The sequence below is a fragment of the Mesocricetus auratus genome, unplaced genomic scaffold (genome assembly GCF_017639785.1).
Source record: "Mesocricetus auratus isolate SY011 unplaced genomic scaffold, BCM_Maur_2.0 Super-Scaffold_100013, whole genome shotgun sequence".
Taxonomy (NCBI): Eukaryota; Metazoa; Chordata; class Mammalia; order Rodentia; family Cricetidae; genus Mesocricetus; species Mesocricetus auratus.
The window spans coordinates 51945708-51971474 of record NW_024429196.1 but is presented as its reverse complement, the minus strand read 5'-3'; the positions used below and the strand labels follow the sequence as shown (position 1 = coordinate 51971474).

The window sequence follows — 25767 nt, the reverse complement described above, 5'->3', positions numbered from 1 at the left end:
GGGTGAATATTGAATATATTATATGCATGTGTAGAGTTTTCAAGTAATAAAATATTTTCTATATAATTAAAGGCATTGTCCCTTGATTAAGTAAAGTGAAAATGGAAGCCATTAAATAAGTTCTGCTGTAGCCATAATGGTGTGTTTTCATTTCCAAGAGGCACTTCATACAGTGTCTGCGCATGAGGGACCCTGCAGAAGAGCTGATGCAAACGTCCTCCTCTTCTACAGTCCCAAACTTTACCCTTTCTCCTTGACCTTAAGGCAGCCCCAAACTTTACCGCTTCCTCCTTGACCTTAAGGCAGCGGTTCTCAACCTTCCTAAAGGGTCAAAGCAGACCTTTTAATACAGTTCCTCGTGTTGTAGTAAACCCCAACCATGAAATTATTTTCGTTGCTACTTCATAACTGTAATTTTGCAACCATTATGAATCGCAATGTAAATATCCGGTATACAACCCCAGGGGGTCACGACCTACGGGTTGAGAACCACTACCTTAAGGCTCTTACTAAATGGGACAACTCACAATGTCAAACTTTCTGGTGTTTCTGGGGCTTAAATATGTATTATACGGCGGTGTTTTTGCTTGTTTGTGCATTTGTTCACTTGTTTGTTTGTTGTGCAGCCCTAAACTTGTTGGTCCTCCTGAGTGCTAAGATTAAGTATAGACTTGTGTTAACCACACTTAGCCTCCTGGGTTCCGTTTGGTTTTGCCTTGTATTTTTTGTTTTGTTTTGTTTTGTTTTTGCTTTTTACGAGACAGGGTTTCTCTGTATTGTTTCGGAGGCTATCAGTCCAGCCCAGCCTCGAACTCACAGAGATCCTCCTGTCTCTGCCTCCCGAGTGCTGGGATTAAAGGCGTGCGCCACCACCGCCCGGCTGCCTTGTATTTTTAACAACAACAAAAAAAAATTGCAGCCATTTGGAGAAGGAGTGAAGTCAGAATCGTGAATGGAAAGAAATCCTTTTAACCTACTTGATTTTCTTCTACTCGCATTTACTTATAACCTCAGTAAAACAGGAAGAGAAAAATAATTATATGACTAAAATTGGCCACAGCAACGACAGTTGGCACACACACACACACACAAAATACAATATTGAAACAACAGCGATGCAGACTCCTAGAGAAGGAAAAGGAAAGCAAGGGAATCATCCACCAGGGAGATCCCAGAATGCTCTAGACCACGTGGGGCTGGGATCTCACAAAGAACCCTGGAGCTAGACGAGCATCCTCACTATCCGCCACAAGAGGGCGGTCATCAAAAGCCAGTGAAAGGTCACGCTGCCCTCCGCAGACACCGGAAGAGTAAGTCCCGCCTAAGGGGGTTGAGACTATTTTTATAATCAGAAGCTGCTGACGGAATTAGGAAAACATGATCCAAATTAGGATTTTCTTCCAACTATTATGGTGTTGTTAATCCCATTTCAACAATTAATTCTTAGAGATTCATTAGCAGCAATAATAAATTGTCCCGTCTGCAGGGTAAAACAGAAACCAAAATAATTACTTACGTGAAGCAATTTTAGTAATTTGCGATCATTAGGTGGATTTTATTTTAAGTATATTTTACCCAAAATGGGGAATAAAGGAGATTCAGCCTGCATTTACCTTTTTTAAAAAAATGTGACTTTAAACTGAATCTGATTATTGAGAAATTAAAAACTTGAATTTAATTCCACTTGTATTACTGTGCAAAAGTCCTTTCCTTGCCCCTACGTTTTTTCATATCTTCCTTGCAGGGGTTTTCATGGAGAATGCACTCCTTGAAATGGCTTCCTCTCACAATCTATCCAAGGACTTGCCAACCCAGAACCCTCTGGGCTTTCACGTGCTGGAGCCCCCAGTGGTGAGTGTGCTCTTGCTTTCTGGGATCCATATTTCCGAGTTTAGAAGCATTTTCACGACTGGCACCCCCTTTTCTAGTCTCATAGGCAACCTTGGCTCAGACAATCATAACCCTTCTGCGGTCCTGTTTTCTTCTTTGTGGGAACAGGAACAGGTCTTACCTCATCAAGGGACGGTGAGAAGTGTGTGGGCCTGGCATCTGCTAATGGTAATGCAGATGCTAATAGTAATGATTGTTATTGTATCCTCAGACATCTACGGAGCAACTACTATCTGTCTTTGAACAAAATAGCCAATGGTCCCTGATACTGGGCTTGCATTCTAGCGAGAGAGGTTGACAGTGAACAGCGGGCTTTCTGAGCAGTCAAGAACGCTTTGAAGATGATAAGCCCTATGGGAAAGCAAAGTGGAGACAGACACAGAGGCTTGAGAAGGCTGGTCACAGGGGTTTTGCTGTTGTTGTTTTGCTTGCTTTTAGAGTACATGGGCATATGTCATTTAGAAGGTAGGACTTACATAAAGAAGGGTGAGAACTACGCAGCTCTGTTGGGAAGAGCATTCCATACTGAGGGCACAGCTGGGTCACTGGCCAGGTCAGCAGCTACTCCAGCAGGAGTGCCTGGTCTGTTCCAGGACCTGCAAGGCAGCCCAGGGCAAAACAAAACAAAACAAAACAAACAAACAAAAAAACAAAAAAACAACCAAACTGTGTGCATCATTTGCACAGGCAGCCCCAAACAAAATGGGACAACCCTCCCTGTCAGGTTTCTATTGGGTTTTCTCTCATTGTTAACCCATGGAGATTGAAACTTGGAAATCATGCCTTACGTTTTTGCTTGGGGCTTGTCTTCTGCAGTTCCGGGAATGGAACCCAGCCTTGCACGTGATAGGTTCACTCTTCTGTCGGGCCACACTTACAGACCTCTTTTCATCCCTTCTGAATGTGGTGACCCCAAATTGTGCCTACTGGTTAGCTTGAATGGCTATAACAAATACAAGCACCCCAGCCCTTTCTAGTGTCTTAAAATTTATCAGTTCACACTCCCCCTTTTTTTTCTGTCTCTGCAGTCATGATATAGAGACAGATTAAGACCTGGTTCCAAGATTTAAAATATATACTGCCATTCTTTATAAGTAGCAAAGATGTGTAAAATCCTAAACTGAGGAACTCTTGTTTCTAGCTACCCCCAATTTGTTCTAGAGTATGTCCTTAATTTGACAGCCAGGGATCAAAACCTCCATCCTCCATCTCCATTCTTTTTTTAATTTTTTATTAAAATTAAAAACAAACTTATTTTGCAAACCAATCCCAGTTCTCTCTCCCTCCCATCCTCCCACTCCCCCTATGAGTCCCCCATCCCACTCCCATCCACTCCTCAGAGAGGCCTCCCATGGGGGATCATCAAAATCTGTTACGTCATTTAGGACAGGATCTAGGCCCTCCCCCATGTATCTAGGCTGAGAGAGTAAATACTGTATCACTGCCAGAGGCCCCATAGACTATCCAGGCTGCTCAACTGACACCCACGTTCAGGGAGCCCTGTTCCATCTTATGCTGGTTCCCCAGATGTAAGACTGGGGTCTGTGAGCTCCCACTTGTTCAGATCAGCTGTTTCTGTGGGTTTCCCCAGCATGGTCTTGACCCCTTTGCTCATCACTCCTCTCTCTAAATTGGATTTCAGGAGTTCAGCTCAGTGCTTAGTTGTGGGACTCTGCTTCTGTTTCCATCAGCTACTGGATGAAGGCTCTAGGATGGCATTTAAGATAGTCATCAATCTCATTATAGGGGAAGGCATTTAAGGTAGCCTCTCCTCTATTGCTTAGATTCTTAGTTGGGGTCATCCTTGTGAATCCCTGGAGATTTCCCTAGTGCCAGATTTCTCGTTAAGCTCATAATGGCTCCCTCTATTAAGGTATCTCTTTCCTTGCTCTCCTTCTCTGTTCTTACCCCAGTTCTACCTTCCTGATCCCTCATGTTCTCCTCCCCTCTCCCACTCTCCCCTCCATTTACTCCTACCTCCCTCTCTCCCATGCTCTCAATTTACTTGGGAGATCTCGTCCTTTTCCCCTTCTTGGGAATGACCGTAAGAGAGACAAACATGGACCCCCAGTCTCCACTCTTGTCGATATCATTTCTCATAGGCTGGCTTCTTCATCTCCCTCTCCATTAGAACACAGCTGTAATTTAAAAAACAAAAAAACTGTGCTCCACCTATGTAAGATGTAGAATCCTTACTCATGGGAAGACTTGTGATGACCAGTTGTAATCCTCCAGATAAAGTCTCAACAGCAAAATCTGGCCTCATAGTCATGAACAACTCGAGATTGTCTTAAACTTCTATTGCAAAATGCTGAACACGATGGATGACACACATATACACTCAATCCTTGTTGGATCGATGGGAAATCACATTTGATGGAAATAGTAAAACTCATAATGTAAGTTCTCCTCGATCTGAAGACCATTGTTGACATTTAAAAAAACTATACAATATAATTTACATGCAATAAGTTTACGCTTTACTGTATGCACATCTGTGAATAGTGACATATACATATGACCATGTGACCACTGTCCTGATCAAGACACAGAACACAGTTCTGTCACTGAAAGTATTCCTATATCTGATGATAATCAACTCCTCCTTGGACCCTCAGTGACCCCTTGGATCACTGATTTACTTTCTGTTCCTGGAGCACTCCCCTCTTCTAGAAGCCATAATGGAATCATCTGGTATAGGAGTCTGGCTTCTTTCACTTAGCATAATGCAAATGAGAGAAGTTCGTCCTTGCTGCACATATGAGTAGTTCCTTCCTTTTGCCAAGTGGCATGCTAAGATGTATGGATGGATTGCCGAGCTTATCCTTTCAACAGCCAAACAACATTTGGAATTTGGGCTGTTTCCAATTCGGGGCAATTATGAATAAAGCTTCTATAATCCCTCATGTCCAGGTTTTTGTATGAACATATGCTTCCATTTTACTTGGCTAAACAGAAGAAGTGCAGTTACTGGATCATGTGGTATGATGAACATTTTAAGAAAATACCACACACTGCTTTCCAGAGAGGATAAAACCATTTTCTCTTACCACCAGCAATCCCACCAGTTCCGGCCTCAGCTCCATTGGTATGTGGTAGTGTCACGTTGTTTTATGACTTTATTAGTTTTACCAGTTCTAATAAACTCACATTAGGGTTTTAATTTGCATTTGTTCAGAGATATTGTACTGCAAGGAATGGAACCCAGGGCCTCACTGATGCCAGATGAGCATTCTATTATTGAACTAAAACCCCCAGCATGGTGAGGCGGCCCCTGCTTTTAATCACAGCACACAGGAAGCAGGGTCAGGCAGATCTCTGAGTTCACAACCAGCCTGGTCTACAGCCTCAACCCCTGGATATGTTCTATGATGTTTGTTCAAATCTTTTGCCACTTTTAAATGAATTATTTGCTTTATTATTCTTACATTTGAATATATATACTTTTTCAAATAATATGTATATATATGAATACATGTCCCATGTATGTGTTGTAAATATTTTTCCTACTCTATGACTTATCCTTTTTAAAGTCTACACAGAAGAGATCCACACTAGTGTACAATCTATGAGTTTAAACATATGCCCAGATTCTAAGGCATGTACAAGATACCTATACTAACACAGTACAGATGTCAGGTGCAGTGGTTCACACCTACAATTTTGGCACTCAAGAGGTGGAGGTAGAGGGGCTAGGAGTTCAAAATGAGACCAGTTACGTAGAGAGCTTGAGACCAGCTTGGACCATGTTAGACCCTGTCTCAAAAGAAGGATAAGGAGGAGGAAGAGGAGGAAAAAATCAACATGGACTAACAATTCCAATGGTTGCCAATGAATTCAGTCATGCTTCCCCTTATTTATCTGTTCTCCTTACGCATCTTCTGTCAACCTTTTCGTTTACGCTACAGTTTTCCATAGCACATACACTCTCTAAATAAATAAATAGACTGCTGGGACAGATCATTCAGGAAAGCGCTTGCCAGGATATGTGAGTGTGGGGCTCTTTGGCAGGGTGCATGATTTAGCCTGTCACTGTAATAAAATCCACTTTAATCGTGACCAAAGAATATAAATTTGGTCGCATGTTTGCCCTAGAACTATAGTTGGGATTTGGAGATGTGAATGCATGTCTTCCAAGGAACCATCATGAACAAAGGCCCAGGGGTACTGTGAAAATACAGACAGGGTAATGGTGCCTAGACCGACCTCTTAAAGCCTATGTGGTATTCTGTTATAGTGAGAGACCAGGCTGGCAACATAAAAAAGAACCAAATAAAAGGGACCCTTGAGCACTGGAATACTGGTTATATTAGAGATACAATAACACTGTTTTTGAATGGGAAATGGCATCTTGAAGCCATGTTGTAGGAGGATCAATCTGTAGCTACCTCATGGTGACTGCCATTCTCTAGGTAAGAAATGTTGCAGCACTCTGAGCTTCTGAGACTACTACCTCCACCCCAGGCTTCCTGCATGCTAGGCAAGCAGTCTACCCACTGAGTTCCACCCCAAGTCCCCATTGGTTTCCTTGGTGAGTATCTGTGGTTTGAACCTTTGGTATTATTGACTCAACCTTGAACATTTAAATACTTTAAAGTGCTGCTTACCTCTTTAAAATATTTCAATAAACAAGTTAATAAAGAACCTAAGAGGATTCATATTCTGAGTGTATTTACACAAGCTTCTTACAGCATGTTCATGTCCTGTGTGTCTTCCCCATCCATCACAAATGAGACATAAACACAGACCAGGATCCCTTGACATGAAAACACCTTGTCTGCAGCTTTAGTTTATGAATGTGCCAGAAAGTAATAAACTCTGGTTCTTCAAAAAATATTCTCTGTTTTAGATTGTGTTCCCACTGTTGGCTGAGGTTACTGAAGTGTTACCGTGAATGTCTCATGAATTTCCTTACTCTCACTTCAAGGAACCACTAGAGAATTGGGCAATTTTCTCCTTAAAATCAGGATAAAAAGATGAGGCCAACTGTTGAGAAATAAGAGGAAACTTCAAGTCCACAAAATATATTGCATTTATATTGCAATACTGTTTACACTTGAACCTACTGAATGTTGAAAGAGCTTGATATATGCACACTTCCTAGGAGAAGATGTCAGCCTGACTAACATGTCCATGGTCATTATCTGTGTCTGGCATCATGCAGCATCCGCTAAGCCCCGCTGGAGCTGTGGGAGATTCAAGAGAAGTTATGGGCATCTTTAGAGTTTATATCTTTGGGGGAAAATCATACCAGATTAATATTGAAACATATATTTCCATAAATTGTATCACAGCATAAAAAGACTACTGCTGGAATTAAGGCAAACTGAACTCTAAATTCATAAAAATTAAAACATCATCTCGCCTATCAGAACGTGCAAGGAAAAAAAATCAATGGCCACCATTGCTTGCTTTGGAAGAGTTAGAAAAGCAAAATATGCAGATGTTATCTTTGACTTGCTGATCAGAGTTCCCAGGCGCTACTTTTTAACCAGTCCCTGAAATGCCGAGTATATATTTTCAGTCTGGTTAGGGACCACTTTTTTCCTCCACAACTGCATCCTACAGTTCTCAAGAGATGCACTCCCTGGGGGGCCTCAGGGCAAACATGTTCATTTTTGTAGTATGTGCTCTATTATATACATATAAAAATGTGTGCTTTATGGTTTTTGTCCTTAAAGGAACTTTGGTTTGGTTGAATACCTGAACACTTGATTTTTTTTTTTCTCCATCATGCCATTGACAATAGCTGGAAGCGCTCCTGCACATCCTTGATTTTTAAACATTAAATATTTCAGACTCATTCCAGGCCATTTCCTTCTCTGGTCCTTGACTCTTTCTTGAAATGACCCCTTTTAGTTCAGCCAAATGTAAACAAAACTGAATTTTGTTCTGCTCTCACAAGAGCTGTGTTTAGACTACAATTTGCTCTGGGCCAATGGTTTTCAAAGGGAGGTTTGGATCCCCCAGGAATCCTTGAAGGTGAAAGATACCAGCCACAGGAAGTCCCGATTTAAAAACATGTATTTGTTCATCAGACCTCATGGTAGAAGCCCCCCCCCCGCACTGCAATGCAAGCAAAATGCATCTAAGCACAGTGGGCTACGTATGTAATTAGAAAATGCCAAATTACCCTAACTAGCCATCTTGTTTCAAAGTGGACTTTATTGTAGGATTCCATTTATAAGAAGTATCCGAAATAAACAGATGTATCAGATAAACATTAAGTTGGTGATTGCCGGGGGCTGGTAGGTGAGGGAGGATGGAAATGGGTTAGTGGATATAAACTTGCCTTGGAAGGTCACTAAGATTAGGGCTTAAAATTAAGTAGTGTGGGGCCAGAGAGAGGGGTTGGGGGATGAAGGTGTTTGCTGTCAAGCCTGGTGGTCTGAGTTCAAACCTCAGAACTCACGTGGTAGAAGGAGAGGACTGGCGACCGCAAGTCATCCAACCTGCACATGTGTGTTGTGGCATGTATCCACGCGTGCATATAAAGAGAGAAGTAGAGAAATCTTAAACTAGCGTAAAGAGTTGTGCTGCATGCACAGCTCTGTGGATGTATGGAATGAGCACTGATTTATGTATTTGAAAGGGGTGAGCTTTTTGGTATATTATTGTATTTAATAAAACAGTATTTGGAAAATGGAGCTGGGGAGATGGTTCAGTTGCTAAAGGGTAGGCTCACAGGCAAAACACCAAGAAAATAGATTTGCCTCAATATCAACCATGGGAAAATAACAAGTAATGCAATCGAAAATGAGCAAGGATATGTATTGGAAGTTCACCGAAGAAAACCCCCAGATGGACAAATGAGGATGAAAAGAGGGAGAGCATCACCGTGGGATGGAAAATGCAAAGCAAGATGAGGTCACCTAAGCCCACGATATTGGGGGACATGAGCATCATTTCACATGATGGTGGAAAGTGAGACAGCATTCCACCCACGCCCAGTGGGAAGGTTGATGAGACAGCTTTGGATCGTGGTTTGACAGCGCCCCAGAGCTGCAAACACAAAGCTCTAGGTTGTCTCTCTAGCACCGGAAAAGCAGCAATGGGTAGCAACTAACAGGGTTTGTAATGCAGCGTACAGTGCTGCAATAAATGTGGAGTGAAGAGCTTAGCATGCATAGGCCCAGGGTTCAAACCCTACTGTTACAAGAGAGTAAATTAATGCAACAAAGTTGAAAATAAGAACATCTTACAACCCAGGAGTCCTATTTCTAGGTGTGAGCATTCATTAATGTGAACATTATTTTTAATAGAGAAAATGGAAATAACCCAAATATCTGGTAACAAAGGGAAAAGAATTAAAATGTAGTATTAATATGGAATGTTATACAGCACCCAAGTAAATAGGTTAGATTCATTAAAAAGCAATCCATCCCTAAAAAATGCATTACAGGATTTTAAAAATTATTATTTTTAATTATATATGTGTATCTGTGTGAGGATATATGACATGAGTTCAAGTACCCTAAGAGGCCAGAGGTATCAAATCATATGTTCCTGGAGCTGGAGTTAAGGGTGGTTGTGAGCCTCCTGATGTGGGTGCTGGGAACCCAGCTTGAGAACTGGGGTGCTCTGCAGGGGACTATGCATTCTTAACCTCTGAGCCATATCCCCAGCCTACTGAGGGTACTTCTTAAAGGGAGGTAGAGAATCTGCTAGAATTGGTCAATAACATGACTCTGACCATTTACATCAGTGCAAAGGGGGATGTGGTGGACAGGAAAATCACACCGTGATTTAACCAGAGATACCTGCTGCTAGCACTGAGGTCCAAGAGATTCTCTTCCTCCGGGATTATAGTATCTATCATAGGTGTGGTGTGCTGGCACACTCCTTTAATCCTAGCACTCTGGAGGCAGGGGCAGGCAGACCTCTGTAAGCCCAAGGCAAGCCTGGTCTATGCAGCAAGTTTCAGGCCAGCCAGGCTCACAGTGAGACTCTGCCTTAAAACACACACACACACACACACACACACACACACACACACGTATATACATATGTTTATAGGCATATGTATGTGTATATCAGTTCCACCATAGAATATAGGTAATAAGTACCAGACTCAGCAGCATCCTCTCCTCCTCAAGTATGGGTCTTGGATCTACAGAGACTCATCTACAGAGATCTCTGGCTTCATGGAGAGTCACTTTTAAGAGCAAGACTTAGAAACTGGGATACTCCAAATGTTCTTTTTGCATCACTTGTGACATGCATTCCTCAGCAGAGTTGTCACTCACGAGTATCAGTGATGATTGTCTGTCCTACAATTGTACTACTGAGGACGGCATACAGGTGCTGCTGCCTGCAGAGCACCTGACTTGTGACTAGGGAATTTGAAAAACAGAATGTATATTGTAATAGATTTTAACTGGTTTTTTATTTTTGCTTGTTTGGTGGATGTACATGTGTGTGCATGTGTGTGCATGTACCTGGAGACTAGGGTATACATCTTCCTCAATCCCACTCCACCTTATTTTTGAGACAGGGTCTGGAGCTCATGGATTCTTCTAGATTGGCTGACCAATCAGCTGTAGGGATCATCCTGTCTTCACCTCCCCAGGACCAGGGTTCCAGATTTGCACACTACATCCAGCTTTGTACATGAGTACTGAGGCTTGGACTTGAGTCCTTATGCTGGAGAAGCAGGCACTTTGTCTATTGAGGCATCTCCCCAGCCATAATGCATTCTTTTGAGACAGAGTCCCATGCCTCCCAGGCTGGCCTCGAATCTACTATGTAGTCAAGGATAACTTTGATCTTCTGATCTCCCTGACCCATTTTCTGAGTGTTGGGATTGTGAGCACCACCACACTTGCTTTATGCAGTGCTGGGGAACAAAGCCAGCATTCTGTGCAAGTTAGGCAAGCACTCCACTGACAGAGCCACATGCCCCACCCCCTAATTTCAAGAGGTAACATGCAGTTAGTAACAACTCTGGCAAACCCTGGGTATCACAGTTCTCTACTTTATCAGGCCCTAGGTCTCTACACCACATATTTAGGTGATCTGTCTGCCCTTCAGAAAACAGTTTTACCGTGGCTTACATTTTATAATACTATATCACAAGCAATGAGCAAAAATTTCAGCCTCCTTCATCTTCTTTGTTCATTAATTCAATATTGTTTTATCTGAGATGCATCAAGTCCCTGTTGGACACAGCAGGTGGCTATGGAGGAAATATGGACCGGTGAACTGCAGCACTTGAGGGAATGCATGAGACAAAGAAAGAAAAGATATGTTAGGAAACCTAACCCAAGCCAGGCCAAATGATTTCCACCTGAAATCCCATCACTTGGGAGGCTGAAACAGGGAGGGTGCTGTGAATTCAGGGCCAGCCTCGATTCCTGAGTGCTGCCTGTCTCAGAAAAAAACATAAGTAAAGGAGGAAAAGGAGAAGGGGAGGAAGAGAGGGAACAAGAATGAGGAGAGAGAGGAAGAAGGTAGGGGGAGAAAAGGGAGGGTGGAATGCAGAAGTAGAAGAAGAGAACAGAGGGAGAAGAGCAGGAAAGCAGAAGAGGAAAAGGAAGAGAAGGAGAAGAAAGCATGGCCTGTTTTAGGGATTCCAAGACATTCACTAGAACTTCAGGTTGGGGGAGGGGATACTGTGCAAGACACTAATAGCAAAATCAATGCAGAATTTTTTTAGTTGACATAATAACTGTCCCTATTTATGGAGTGCAGTGTGGTACATTGATACCTAAGTATGTTGTATGGTGGACATATCAGGATATTTCATTTATCTCTCATCTCAAATATTTACCACATATTTGGAATAAAATATTCATATCACCTCTTGAGGTATTTTGAAGCATATGATAAAATATTGCTAACTATAATTACCCTTCTATGAAACAGCACACAAAACTGATTTGTACTGTCTAAATGGGACTCAGTGCCCTTTTGTTAGCAATGGTCAGAGTCCAGACTGTGTGTCTCCAGGTTCTTGACCTCTCATTCAAGGAATTGAAATGAAGTCTCACACAAATTGCAAAAGTAGCAATTCCCTTTAATAGAGGGAAGAGATAGTAAAAATCAGAAAGAAATACATTTTCAAGATTGACAGCAGGTCACATGAGTGAGGGCAATCAAGTGACTGATTATTGTTTGTGGCTTCCTTTTGGAGAGGGGCCAAGAGAAGAAGGAGTTTGATTTTTAAGGAATGTGGATTGGGTAGCTCAGTTTTGATTGGTAGATTAAGTTGCACAAACATTTTTCTACTACATTTGATTTTAATCATATGCACATCTAATTATAAGATGGCAATATGGGATTCTCCTTAAAGCTCACTTGGGGACATGGTTTGCCTTATTTCTCATGTATGCCAAACTAGTTAAGGTCAGATTGGTCAACTGAAGTGATTCTTTGATGTTTCCAGGGTGTCTTTGAAGAAAAATGGGGCATTATCACGGGCTTATTAAGGGGAGTAACAAATTTCCATTGCATAAAGAGGATGGACATATCCCATGCACATGCAGAGGGGAGGTTCCAGGTGGCCAACAAGTTGCTATGTGCATTGCTAGGAAAAGAGTGTGAGTATAGTCCAAGCCAAGCAGAGTCTCTGACTGCCAAGTTATTCCCTATGCTTGCTTGCGTTACCTTACCATATTTTCCCAACCCTATTACCCTACTACTCTCCCCAGCATCTGGCAAACACTAGTTTATACTATGTCTTTATGATACCAACCTTTTAAAATTCCGCTCATGAGTGAAATCATGCAGGGTTTGTCTGTGTCTAGTTTATTTCACCATCATATCTTCCAGGTCCATTCAAGTTGTTGCAAATGACAAGATTTCATTCTTTTGATTACAGAATAATATTGTGGTGTGTACGTATTACATTTTCTTTATCATAATGCTAAATTTTTATTTCAATTTAACTGCATCTGGAATTAACTAAAATCCAAGCAGTTGGGTATGCCTATGAGGGATTTTTTTTTAATTGGATCATCTGAGGTGAGAAGGTTAACCTTAAATCTGGCTACTCCTAGTGGCAGCTCACATCAAACAACATGGAAGAAGGAAGCCTTTGCTTTCTGCCTGTTTGCCCTTGCACTGACTGGCAAGTTCATCTATCCTGTTGCTAAGGCATTTCTTTACGGGGATTAGAACCCATTTCTTTGAGATTTCAGTGTATATTGAAGACCAGCTGTTCCCCAGGTACTTCTGGGACTCCAGCACCAGACTGAGACTGCTGAGTCTCTCAGACTGAACGATCACTGACTCTTGGCCTTTCCATAGGGAGACAGCCATTGTTGGACTAGCTGGACCACAGCCTGTAAGCCACTTTGATGCATACCCTTTTAATATACATATTCGCCGAATCACTTCTGCCCCTCTAGCAAACACTGCCTGGCACACTTCTGTACTCATCCCGTGGTGGACATTTATGTTGTGCCCAGCTCTTGGTTACAACTAACGATGCCGCAGCAGTAGATGTCTCTATCATTCTTCTTTGGACATATACGTGTCAGTGACATTGATGGATCACACGATGTCCTATTTTTCATTGACCGAGAGAACTTTATGCCATTTTCATAATGGCTGTCATCAGTTACAATCCCACCAAGGATATGTAAGAATCCCCACTTCTCCATCTCCTTCCCAGCATCTTTCTTTTACCCTTTTGCTAGCAACTATTCTGACTGGAAGGAGGTGGTCACCTTCTTGAGGGTTTGAGATGTTAGGTGCTTTGTGCCCTCTTTGTCTTGTGGCTTTTGAGTTTTTTGCCTCCTGTTGCCCAGGCTAGCCTAGGTCCTGGCTTCCAGATGTTCCCCTTTTTCAGTCTTCCAAGTGGCTGGGACTATAGACTAATACCAAGGCAGCTGGCCTTTTGCCTATATTTTAATTTCATTATTTGGGGGTGTTGCTTTGGATTTCAGGAGTTCCTTATATATTCTGTTATTAACCCTTCTCAGGTACAGATTTTTATGGGCATTTTCTGTCAGTCTATAGTCGTATTCTCACTGGCTTCCTTTGCCCAGTAGAAGCTTTTAGTTCAATGCAATCCCATTTGTCTGTTTTTATTCTGTTGCCTGAAATGAAGAAAGATTAAGTTACATTAAACTGACTTAGGCTTTTACCTGCAAGCAAAAGGAAGCCACTGAAAATCCCTAGCCTCTGGTGTCTCTCTCTTCAAAATAAATGCACTAGAATTGTCTGTTGGTCCAGCAATCTAACCACTGGGCACGCACTGAACAGAACTGAAAGCAGAGGGCCAGATATCTGTGATCTCAGCACCCTGAAGGCAGAAACAGGAGGATCAGGAGTTCAAGGTCAGTCTGGGCTATGTAAGATCTCTTTCAACACCCCTGCCAAAAAACAAAAACAAAACTGAAATCAGGATCTCAAAGAAATATTTATATGTCCATATTTATAGCAGTATTATTGACAATAACAAAAAAGGAAAATGACCTAAATGTCCATCAGAGTATGAAAGTATAAGTCATGTGACAAGGGCATCAAAAGCAATATAATGAAATCCATTTTGCATTAGGAAGAAATTCTGACTCATGCTACAACATAGACAGACATTTCAGGCATTATGCTAAGTGATAAGCCAGTGCCTAGCTCAGCAGCACACATACGCAAACTGGAATGCTCAGAGATTAGGACGGCATCTGGACAGCACGCACAAATTCATGAAGTGTTCCATATGAAAGAGAGAAAAGAAAGAAGGGAAGGAAGGAAACGTGGGCCATCTAGATGGACACACACACACAAATAAATAATCAGTACAAAAATGTATTTTTAAAAGAGAAAAGACAATCAGTGACAAGGGCAAATGTGACTCTACTTAATGGGATGCAGATGTCATCAACTTTATGGAGAGAAAGTAGAAGGGTAGTCGCCAGGGCCCGAGGAGAGAGGGATGGAAGCTACTGGTTAATAGGTATAGAATATCCGTTTGAAAACCTGGGAACACTCTTCAAATGTATATCAGTCATGACAACACCCCCAAATCAATGTCCACAGTGTTGCTCCGCTATACTAAAGTGGTAAAGCTCACGTTGTTTGTATTTGACCATATCAATAAAACACAAAATAAATCCATTGTTATCTTATGTTAAACTGTGCATAAGTGCAGGCAAGGCACTCCCAATGCATTTTCTCCAAACTGTTCTTTTGTAAGTAACTTTTTTAAAGTTACATGCTTATTTACTTGTGGGTGCACATGTGGACACACATGTGTTGTGTCCACATACTTTGTAATCCTATCATTTGGGAGGTTGAGGCAAGAGAATTATGAGATCAATGTCATCCAGGACTGTGTTGCAAAACTTCATGTCAAAAGAAAAGGGGGGGTCTCAAGCCAGAGGTAGTTCAATGGTAGGACCTGTGCATTAAATAAACAAGGTTGCCCACATGAAGAAGTCAAAAATTCCAGGGACATTAATGCCCTGCCTATGGTCACACGGGATAGAAGCAAAGTCACACAGGAATGCAGGTCACTGACTCCAATTCTTAGGAGTTTGTAAACCGTTGATTGCTCTGTGTTGCTTCAATGTATCTTTGAAAGGACTCCTTTAGTTACACTGTGGCTTACCAAGGCTACCTTGATATCCTGCAGTTTCCCATATGTCCGACCCAGTGAGGCTGTGGTCAGCGCTGAGTTGCCACTCTTGATTATATTTCAGCAAAATTTAATGCCCTGTTGAAGGTGTAGTGGAACTGTAGAGAATAAAGACAGGACCCCCCAGGGCATGTTCAGACTGCACATTGCTAAAATACCTAGTTAGGCCAGGCAACCACTCAAAGGCTAATCTTGACTGAGAGTCTTGATTCTTAGATAAACACTATTAGAAGCTATCTCAAAGAAGCAAACTGGAGTGACTGCTTTCAGCACTGAAAATATGTAACAGAGGCAGAAGAAAACATGGTCTCAATTGTGATGTTCAGGCAGCGGGAGCAGGGAGTTTCTTCTCCATTCCAGAATGAATTGTAGTCGATGTACTGAAAGCTCCCAAGGCCTTCCCGGCTTCTCCTACTTGCCTGCTGAAGATGCTTCCTAGTAGGTGGATGTGTCCACATGGCCCAGATCGAGGCCCTGAAAAGCAGATAAATGGGTGAAATGAGCATTGTTGCTTTCTGCATTTCAATGTCCTCTGTCTAGACAGGATGGCTGGAGCTGCCACAGTCACTCTGTGTTCTCTGCCCCCACCACCGTTATACACACACCCATATACCAGTGTGCTTGTGGTGGCTATCAAGGGTCTTTCTCTTTCACTTTTCACCTTCTTTTTTTAAAACTGAATTGGAACTCTTCATTCTGACTATGCTAGGCCCTGGGACCTACTCTGTCCCCTCCACTCACCCACCCCACCTCAGTGACAGAGTAACAGGCTTTTTAATGAAATGCTGGAGATCTGAACTCCAGCTCTATGCTTATGCTTCGGGCATTTTACACACAGCCATCTCCCCAGCCTGCATGAGAAAAATTGTTTCTCTTCATTTTTTTTAATGCTCCTATAGATGGATTTTTCTGATTCCTCTAGCTGAATACTGTTCTAACTGAAATATTAATGAACTACCTTCTTGGAAAAGTTAGTGATTGCAATGATGTTGTAGAATATTATTTTAAGGTGTGTTACATTTGCTTATGCTGCTGAACATTTGTTCAATGATGCAAAGATGTGTTGCATTCTTTTTTTAATCTTTTTAAAAGTTTAAATTAGAAACAAGCTTGCTTCACATGTCAATCCCAGCTCCCTCCCCCTCTCCTCCTCCCTCGCCCCCACCAACCCACCCAACCCCCTACCCAATCCCCACTCCACTCCAGGGAGGGTGAGGCCCTCCACAAGGGATCTCCCAAGTCTGTCATATCATCTGGAACAGGGCCTAGCCCGCCCTTGTGTCCAGGCTGAGAGAGCATCCCTTGATGTGGATTGGGCTCCAAAAGTCCATTTGTATGCCAGGGATAAATATTGATCTACCATCCAAGGCCCCATAGATTGCCAAGGCCTCCTCACTGACACCAAAATTTAGGGGGTCTGGATCAGTCCCACGCTGGCCTCTCAGCCATCAGTCTGGGGCCCACGAGCTCCCCCTTGTTCAGGTCAGCTGTTTCTGTAAGTTTCACCCACCAGGTGTTGACCCCTTTGCTTATCCCTCCTCCCTCTCTGCAACTGGGTTCCAAGACTTCAGTTCAGTGTTTAGCTGTGGGTGTCTGCCTCTGCTTCCATGAACCACTGGATGAAGGCTCCAGGATGGCATATAAGATAGTCATCAATCTCATTATCCAGGAAGGGCATTTAAGGTAGCTTTTCCACTATTGCTTAGTTTGCCAGTTGGTGTCATCCTTGTAGATCTCTGGAAATCTCACTAGTGCTAGATATTTCCTCAAACCTATAATGACTCCCTCTATTATTGTATTCTTTAATGTTGCATTTGTTTGACTCTGTGGAGCTGTGCTACTTTGCCTGTCTAAAACACCTGGTTGGTCTATTAAAGAGCTGAACAGAGAATAAATAGCAAGGCAGAAGAAAGGATAGGAGGGGCTGGCAGGCAGAGAGAATAAATAGAAGGAGAAATCTAGGAGGAGATATAGAGGAACAAGAGATGGAGAAGAGGATTCCAAGGGCCAGCCATCCAAGCACACAGTAAGACACGGAATAAGAAGAAATGATACACAGAAATAGAGAAATGTAAAAGCCCAGAGGCAAAAGAAAAACAACAACAACCATAGAATGGAGCCTATCAGAATATTTGTGGGTTGGGTCTAGGAATATATTTACAGGTTGGACATCCTTAACCAAAATATCTGCAACCTAAAATGCTCCAAAATCTGAAAATTCTTGAGCACTGACATGTAGAAAATTCTACACCTCCTCTCACATGGCAGGTCAGGGTCAAGGTGCAGAAACAGTAAACACATTGTACGAAATCACCTTCAAGCTATGAGTATGAATTACACAGGAAATGTAAATGAATTTACTGTTTCCTCTTGGCTCCCATCCTAAGACATCTTATGATTTCACTATGAATAGCCAAAAATTCCCAGTTCAAAAATCTGAAACATTTGGTCTCAGGTACTTTAGATAAAGGATATTCAGTGTGTGTGTGTGTGTGTGTGTGTGTGTGTGTGTGTGTGTGTGCATGTGAATTAGGTACCCAATGCCCAATACTTCCCTTCCTGATGGGAAACTGCCTGTATCACATTTTCTTAATTGGACCCAGCTTTATTTTATATACACAGTCAAAAATAATTGACTAAATAAAAGAGCTTAGAAAAAGTTGGTATCAGAATACAACTTCCACAGATGCAGACTTTCCTAATTTGGTAAGCTGCAGATACCACCCAAAGATGAGTTCTAATGTCCCCGGGCATGAAGCTGCACACTTGAATGGAGCCACCCCTAGAGAATTTGTGCAGCTCTGTGGGGCTGGACCCACAGGACGAGCGCTTAGGAGATTAGGTGAAATCTGCTTTGCCCAGCTGGGACTTGCACTGTGGCTGTCCTTATACAACCTTGGAACAGCCCACTCCCTTGTCTGTGTAGTGTGTGGGGCTTCAGCTGACTAAGCAATTGCAAGCACTAGCTCTGTTGCTATTAGTGCTCTGGCCAGATCCCTGTAAACCATCTGCTGGCTTTCCTTGCATCCATCATTCTGCAAAGATCACGGTTCAATCTGTTCTACCATGCTGAGGCCAAAGCTCTGCAATCAACTGTGTTGGTCGATGCAAAAGTCAGGTTCTTGCCAACAATGGGTTGCCTCCTAGATCCTTGGTGCCCCTCCCTCACTTTGCCATATAACCCTGATATTAGGCCTTAGAAACTGAGACACATTTATTCAGTCTTCTAACTGAAGGAAGCAGGTGGGCAGATGTCTGAACACTATTCTTTTAGATGTAGGATTAGCCCACTATGCAATGGGTGAAATTCACCTTTCCTGGTCACATGAGGACACCCTTGCATGTCCTTACAGCTCCCTCTTCTCACAGCTGTCACCATATAACTCCTGAATTGCCCAGATATATCCCTAGAAAGTTTGGACAGTTTGGAAAGTTTATCTGCCCCACACTGGGGAACTGTGACCTCTCATCAGCAAGTCACTTGTCTAAACTTAATTTCATATAGGATGGGAACTGGGTGTTTAATAAACACTGAATTGCCCAGATATATCCCTAGAAAGTTTGGAAAGTTTGGAAAGTTTATCTGCCCCACACTGGGGAACTGTGACCTCTCATCAGCAAGTCACTTGTCTAAACTTAATTTCATATAGGATGGGAACTGGGTGTTTAATAAACACACTAAGCCAAAAATAATGGGCCCAGAGATGGGGAACTAGTTCTGGCTGTAGGAGCAGGTGACCTGGAGAGAGCTGATGAATATGAATCAGACCTAGGTGTCTTCCAGTGGGCACCTCCGCATTCTTATGCCTGTGGATTGGTGTGATTATTCTGAGACTTAAAAAAAAATACAAACTTCATGTATTCTGTTTGTCCTCTTTCCCACTATTGATCATTCCCTAAATCAAGGCATCCTTGTGGAGTCATTTGTGAGTCACTTGTGGTGGTTTGAATGTCCCTTCCTGTACTCATGTTGAAATACAGTTGTCACTGCGACCTTTGAGGTTATTTGGCTCTAACAACTCTGCCTTTGCGAATGGACTGATGTCCTCACCTGTGAGGGTGTTAGTTGTTAGTTACCAAGAGAGTGTGGTCCATTCTGCTCTCCCCGTTTTCTTGTTCCCAGTTGATGCCATCTGCCATATTGTGACCCAACAAGGAGGCCCTTACCAGCTACTCCCCCATGGTACACTCCCCAGCCTGAAGAACTATGAGACAAACAGAACGTAGCCAGTCTGTGGGACCCTGTGAGAGCAGCAGACACTGGACTATGACAGGGCTGTGTTTGTGATGGTGGAAACTGTAAACATTTACCAAGCCAGTCAGGCATACCACCTTTCTGGAACCACACGCAGTCACAAGCTTTTCTAACTGAGCCAGAAGAGCAGTGTTCTGCCACCTTCCTTCAGATCAAGTGGCTCTCCCCAGTGCCCACTCGATATCATTCAGTTGGTCACTCAGATCCTAACCTCTCTCAACTCTGACCTAGTCTATAGTTTTGTTTCTTGAGTGAATTTCTTTGTTTAGTCTGCTTAATGCAGTCTGTTTAGTACAAATGAAACATCACCTGATTATTCTCTCATTAAATGCATCATTGGACGCTCCCACTAATTCTGCAATTATTCCTTTCAGAGGTATGATGAAGCTAGCAGAACAAAAATAAAGATAATTAATAAATGTGTTAGTGTATTGGTCCTGTTGCAGGGCTTTGAAGCAAAAAAATAGAAAGGAAAAAACAACACAATTATGATAGAAGTGTTTTGGGCTCTTAAGGCTGATGTCATAATTAATTTAAAAGGTCTATATAATAATCACAGTGTGAGGGTGAAGGACATAACTCAGTTACTAGAATGTTCTTTTAACACCCATGAAGCCCTGACTCTATCCCTAGCACTTCACACACCAGACCTGGTGGTGTGCACATGTAATTCCAGTACTCAGGAGGTAGAGACAGGAGGATCAGGAGTATAAGTCACTCCTGGCTACATAGCAAGTTCAAGTCCAGCCTCAGATATTTGAGGCCCTGTCTCAAATGGGGCGGGGTCTGGGGGAGAGTTAAAGATATGGCTCAAAGAGGTGCTTCCTGTACAAACATGAGTGCTAGAATCAGTCCTCAGACTCCACAGAGGAAAAAGCTGGACGTGACGGCATGTAGCACTGGGTGGCACGTAGCTCTGGGTGGCACGTAGCACTGGCTGGCACATAGCACCAGGGTTACAGATAGCACTGGGAAGACACAGATAACGTCTGGGGCCTCTAGCTAGCCAGCTTAGCTAACTGGCCAGCCCCAGGGCCCAGTATCAGACCCTGTCTCATAAAACAAGTTGATTGGCTCCCAACACCCAAAGTTGACCTCTGACCTCTACATGTACATTCATGTACCTTCACACACACCCCACAAACATGTAAATCTTTTAAAAATCATATTTGCTAAGATGAGTGTGGTGGCACGCACTTATAATTACAGCATTTAAGAAACTGAGGCTGAAGCCGAGTGTTGGTGTTGCAAACCTTTAATCCCAGCACTTGGGAGGCAGAGGCAGGCAGATCTCTGTGAGTTCGAGGCCAGCCTGGTCTACAGAGGGAGTTCCAGGACAGCCTCCCAAATAATACAGAGAAACCCTGTCTCGAAAAACCAAAAAAAGAAAAAGAAAAGAAAAAAAAGAAACTGAGGCTGGAGGATTGCCGTGAGTTTGAGGCCAGCAAGGGCCACCTAGTAAGACCCTATTTCAAGAAACAAAAATACACAGAAAGAAGAAAGGAGGAAAAAGACAGATAAGTTTCCTCTAATATCTTCTCCAGAGATTTTTTAATATTTTCATTTCTTTGAAAATTCCATACAATATAATTAGATCATATTAATTCCCCTCCCTCAATGATTCCCAGTTCCTCCCTGATTTCCCTATCTACCCAACTAAGTGTTCTCATATCTCTCTTTGTCTTAAGCAAACAAACACAGAGTCCAATTTCTTTTGGGCCCTGCTAAAAGGGTCTCCAAAATCATGGGAAGTAGTTTCAAAGTAATTTAACACAACAAATGTTGCACCTTTACAAAAATAACCTTCTGGGAACCATCGTGTCAGTGCCTAATTCTGACAGATTGCTGGGTGTGAATTTCACCTGCCACTTGTTAGGACACAAGGGCCTGACTCAGGACAGCCTGAGAGGAAAAAGGAGACTTGCAGAAATGTAATTATGAGGGGACCTCTTGTGCCACAAGGTTTTCAAATGTCCTGCATCCTGTAGGACAGGCATTCAGTCTACAGATGCTGTCGACTAAATGCCTCACAAGCCAGGAACAGTGCATCCAACAGCAAACACAGACTGCTCAGACTTACCCAGAGGAAAACAAACCAACATGTAAATACAATGCACCACCAGCTATGAAGTCTTTGGGTGGACAACATCACCTCAGAAGCTGTTTGGCTTCATGCTGGCATCTGAGACACATCTGACCTCTTTGAAGTCCTGCTGTGTGTCGCTCTCTCTGCCTGTTTCCCTGTGAATCCTCAGAAGTGGGCTGCATCCGCCAGGTATGAAACAGCCACAATGATGATCTCAAATGTGAGATGTCAGCAAGGATTAGCTTCACAGCTGTGTCATCCTCTGCCTCTGCGTCTCGTCTCCTGCCTGTACCTGCAAAGCTCGTGTGGATACCTGCAAGAGGAATTTGTGTTTATTTTTTCATTTTCTCTTATTTTGACATGTGTGTGCATGCGTGTGTGTGTGAGTGTGTGTGTGTGTGTGATGTTTGTGGTGCATATATATGTGTGTGTTCGCTCACCCATGTGTCCTCAGAAGCCAGAGGGAGATGTCAGGCGTCCTGCTCTACCACTCTTTGCATTACGCCTTTGAGACGGGGTCTCTCATTGAAACTGAAGCGAGGCTTATAGCCAGGAAGCCCCAGACTATCTCTGGCCTCCTACCTCACCAAATTGCTGGGGTCACAATTTACCCTTTTTGATTTTAACCACCCCACCAAATTGCTGGGGTCACAATTTATGCCAAGCTAGAGTCAAATGGGAAGAGGAACCTTAGTTGAGAAAAGTGCTTCCATCAGAATACCTGTAGACAAATCTGTGTTTTCTTGATTGTTAGTTGAAAGAGGAGGACCTACCCGACTAGGAGTGGTATCACCCCTGCACAGGTGGTCCTAAGTGATATAGGAAAGCAGGCTGAGTGAACCATGGGAAACAAACCAGGAAGCAGCACCCCCTCCAGGACTTCTGCTTCAATTCACGCCTGGAGTTCCTGCCCTGACTTCCCTCAATGAAGGATTGATATCAGGAAATGCACAGAGAAGTGAACCCTTTCCTCTCCAAGTTGCTTTTGGCCGTGACGTCTATCATAGCAATAGAAACCAAATGAGATACATGGTCACCCTCACATTTTTATGGGAACTAAGGGGAATTAACTCAGGTCCTTGTACTTTCTCAGCAGTGCTCCTACCTACCTAACCATCTCTCTCACCCCTTTCTGTTTTACCACCGCCTGTCTTCCTACTCTTTGGGCTCTGTCTTTCTGGTTCCTCTAAGTCCCATCTGGTTGTTCTCTCCTTACTGCAAAACTCCATGGGATTACAGCCCCACACCGAAGTCTGGTTGTGGTAACCTACCTGTTTGATACAGGCTACCAGTACTTTAAAATTTTAAAAAGAGTCTTTGGGCATCATAAAATAATGATTGCTGCTTCAGTGGTATATGTTCAAAGGTCAAGAAGAAATACACTAGGAAAGTCTGCCCACTTTCTTTTTTCAACTACATGCTTCTAACCAACCCAATGGAGTTATATAATGGACCTGTGAAAGAAGTAATTCCACATCTCTTACCTGTTTGCCTACACAAAGCATAGAAAACAGGCTATGAAATAATCAAGGCCTAGAGAGTCCCTGTTAGGTCTGCTGTATTAGGCCAACAATGTCTTCACATGTCTTAAGGGTTAGAAGGGAAAAAATGCTAGTACTGAAGGGCAAAATGGGTCTGCCAAATGCCAACCAAGCCTACTGTCTGCCTTTTATTACTGTAGGGAACTGGGCCTGGGTTTAGTATTTTCATGACCAGTTTCAAAGTAAGGATCAAATCAGTGCTCCCCAGAAAACCCTTAAGGAGAAATACACTTAATAATGTAAATCTCAAGGTTTGGTGAAAACGTTTGCTTAGCATTCAAGAGGTCCAGGGTTCAATTCTTAGTACCACCACCAAAGGGGAAAAAAACATAAGGAGTTAAACAGTGCAGCCCTCAGGGGCAGAGCTGCATATGAAGAGCTGATGTTAGACTGAATGATTCAAGTCCCATTTTGGCTCCCCACCCTCTATCCTTGGAGAGGATATAGAACCTCAGTTTCCTCATCCACAAAGAGAAACAAGAGGATTGTCGTGGGGATTAAATGACACTGTATGTGTAAGAGACATACTCTGATATTTGGCCACGTCCTGAAGGAGCTAAGGTATCATCATATAACTACTGGCTGCATAGAATTCATTAGACTCTAGAACATGGATCAGAAAACTTTTCCTTTAATGGTAAGACAATATATATTTCAGGTTTTGGAAGCCATATGCCATGTCACAATTACTCAGTTCTGTCCTAGCTGCTTAATAGTGGCTATATAATTGTGAATTGGTACAAATGCAATGTATTGGGGGGTCACATTTGATCTGTGGGATATAATTTGCTGGTTCCTGCTCTGGTAGATGACCAATAGATTATAAAAACTCTGACAAGAAATGCAGACTCTTAAATTAGGACAATCAATAAAGATGAGGGGTTAAGTAAAAAGCATTGACGAGTTCAGCCTTTCATTGGACCTCTCTAAGGTTTCCATACAGATTCTACAAACAACAGTGCCAATCCTTCTTTCTGGAAAAATCCTTTTAAAAGTTGCAATTTCTGACACACAGGGACAATAAAAACAAAAAAACCCAAAAACCCCAAAATAAAAAATACAAACCCACAAGCTGTGGCTAGAGCTGCTCATCAATTGAGGGCACTCGGCTGCTCTTGCATAAGACCTAAATTTGCTTCTTAGCGCATGCATTGGACAACTCACAGGAGATCTAATGCCCTCTTCTAGCCTCCATGGACACATTCACATAGGTGGAAGAGTCAAGGAGATCTCTATGGGTTCAAGACCAGCCTTGTCTACACAGAGAGTTCCGAGCCAACCAGGGCTACACAGTTAGACTCAGTCTTTTTCTTTTTCTTTTTTTTAAGGTAGAAGAATTGAAGGGACTGTGGTGATCAAGAACAAGCATAGCTTGATGATGGCATCTTGGAACTGCTGTCTCCTTGCTTCCTGGAACATGAAGGAAAACAACTATTAGATGACGTCACATTAGCCCATGTTCTCTAACATGTGGTTGAATATCATCCATAAATGGTCTATATAAGTATAGGGCCAAAGCTAGGATGCTGTAAAACACAAGATATCCTGCCATTCTGTACACCACTTATAAAGAAAAATATTACCAAGTATGCTATAACATAGCACGAAGACGGTCCCATTAGACGTGTGCTATTAGATACCACTTTTCTTTGAAGTTTCTACTCCAAAGGCCTTTTCCATTTCTGTGACTGTCCATGTCATTGTTGAGGATGACACCAAGTTCTACAATCTTTGCGACTAAACCCAATCTACTTTCACTTTCCCCATAGCAATTGGTTTCTGTTTGTCAAGGTCACTGTGAAAAGCTGTATGATCTATAATTTGCACAACAGCACATGGTCACAGGAGCAAACAAGGCTCCTGTCCGGCCCAGCACTAATGTCCTGGCAACTATCAAGAAGGAAGAGGGAAGCGCTTGCACATGCCTGCAGAGGCACTTTTGCCTTATTTTCAGGAAGGCTCCCTGCATACTGCCCAGGAGCTAAGAATGTGATAAAGAAAATGAAAGATGGTTCCTGTGTCTTAGGAGGAAGAATGTTGTTGTCAGAAGTGTGTTGAGGGACCCCTGTGAAAGCGGCCCAGGCAGAAGGCACAGCAGGAGGAGAGAGGGAAGGAAGCAAGATAGGGCAGTGGATGGAGGGAAGCTGGACAAGGAGCCTAGCTGTAGCCAGATCCTTGGGGGCTGTTATACCTGCTCTGTAGACAAAACGGCCCATGATCCTGTACGCTCTGAGCTGGTCCTTGGCTGAGGACCGCTGCAGTTGTAAGTTCTGAGGGAGACAGGCTCACACTGAGAGTGATACCCTGGTTGTGGGGCAGCTGGGGGTTCTCAGCACTTAAGCCACAGGGTAGTAATTCGGGTGGGTATGTTAGGCTTTGTGAAAGAACCTGGACAGGGGATAAGCAATGGCTTACA

The 25767-nt window shown here is 42.8% G+C and overlaps 1 long non-coding RNA gene across 1 annotated transcript; it reads left to right on the top strand.

The window, feature by feature from the left end:
• The first annotated feature begins 1227 nt into the window (after window positions 1–1227).
• On the top strand, window positions 1228–25108 carry LOC110340241. The gene is made up of 3 exons (XR_002382036.2): window positions 1228–1310; window positions 1745–1851; window positions 24680–25108. It is a non-coding gene; the product is annotated as an uncharacterized LOC110340241 (long non-coding RNA).
• The last annotated feature ends 659 nt before the right edge of the window (window positions 25109–25767 follow it).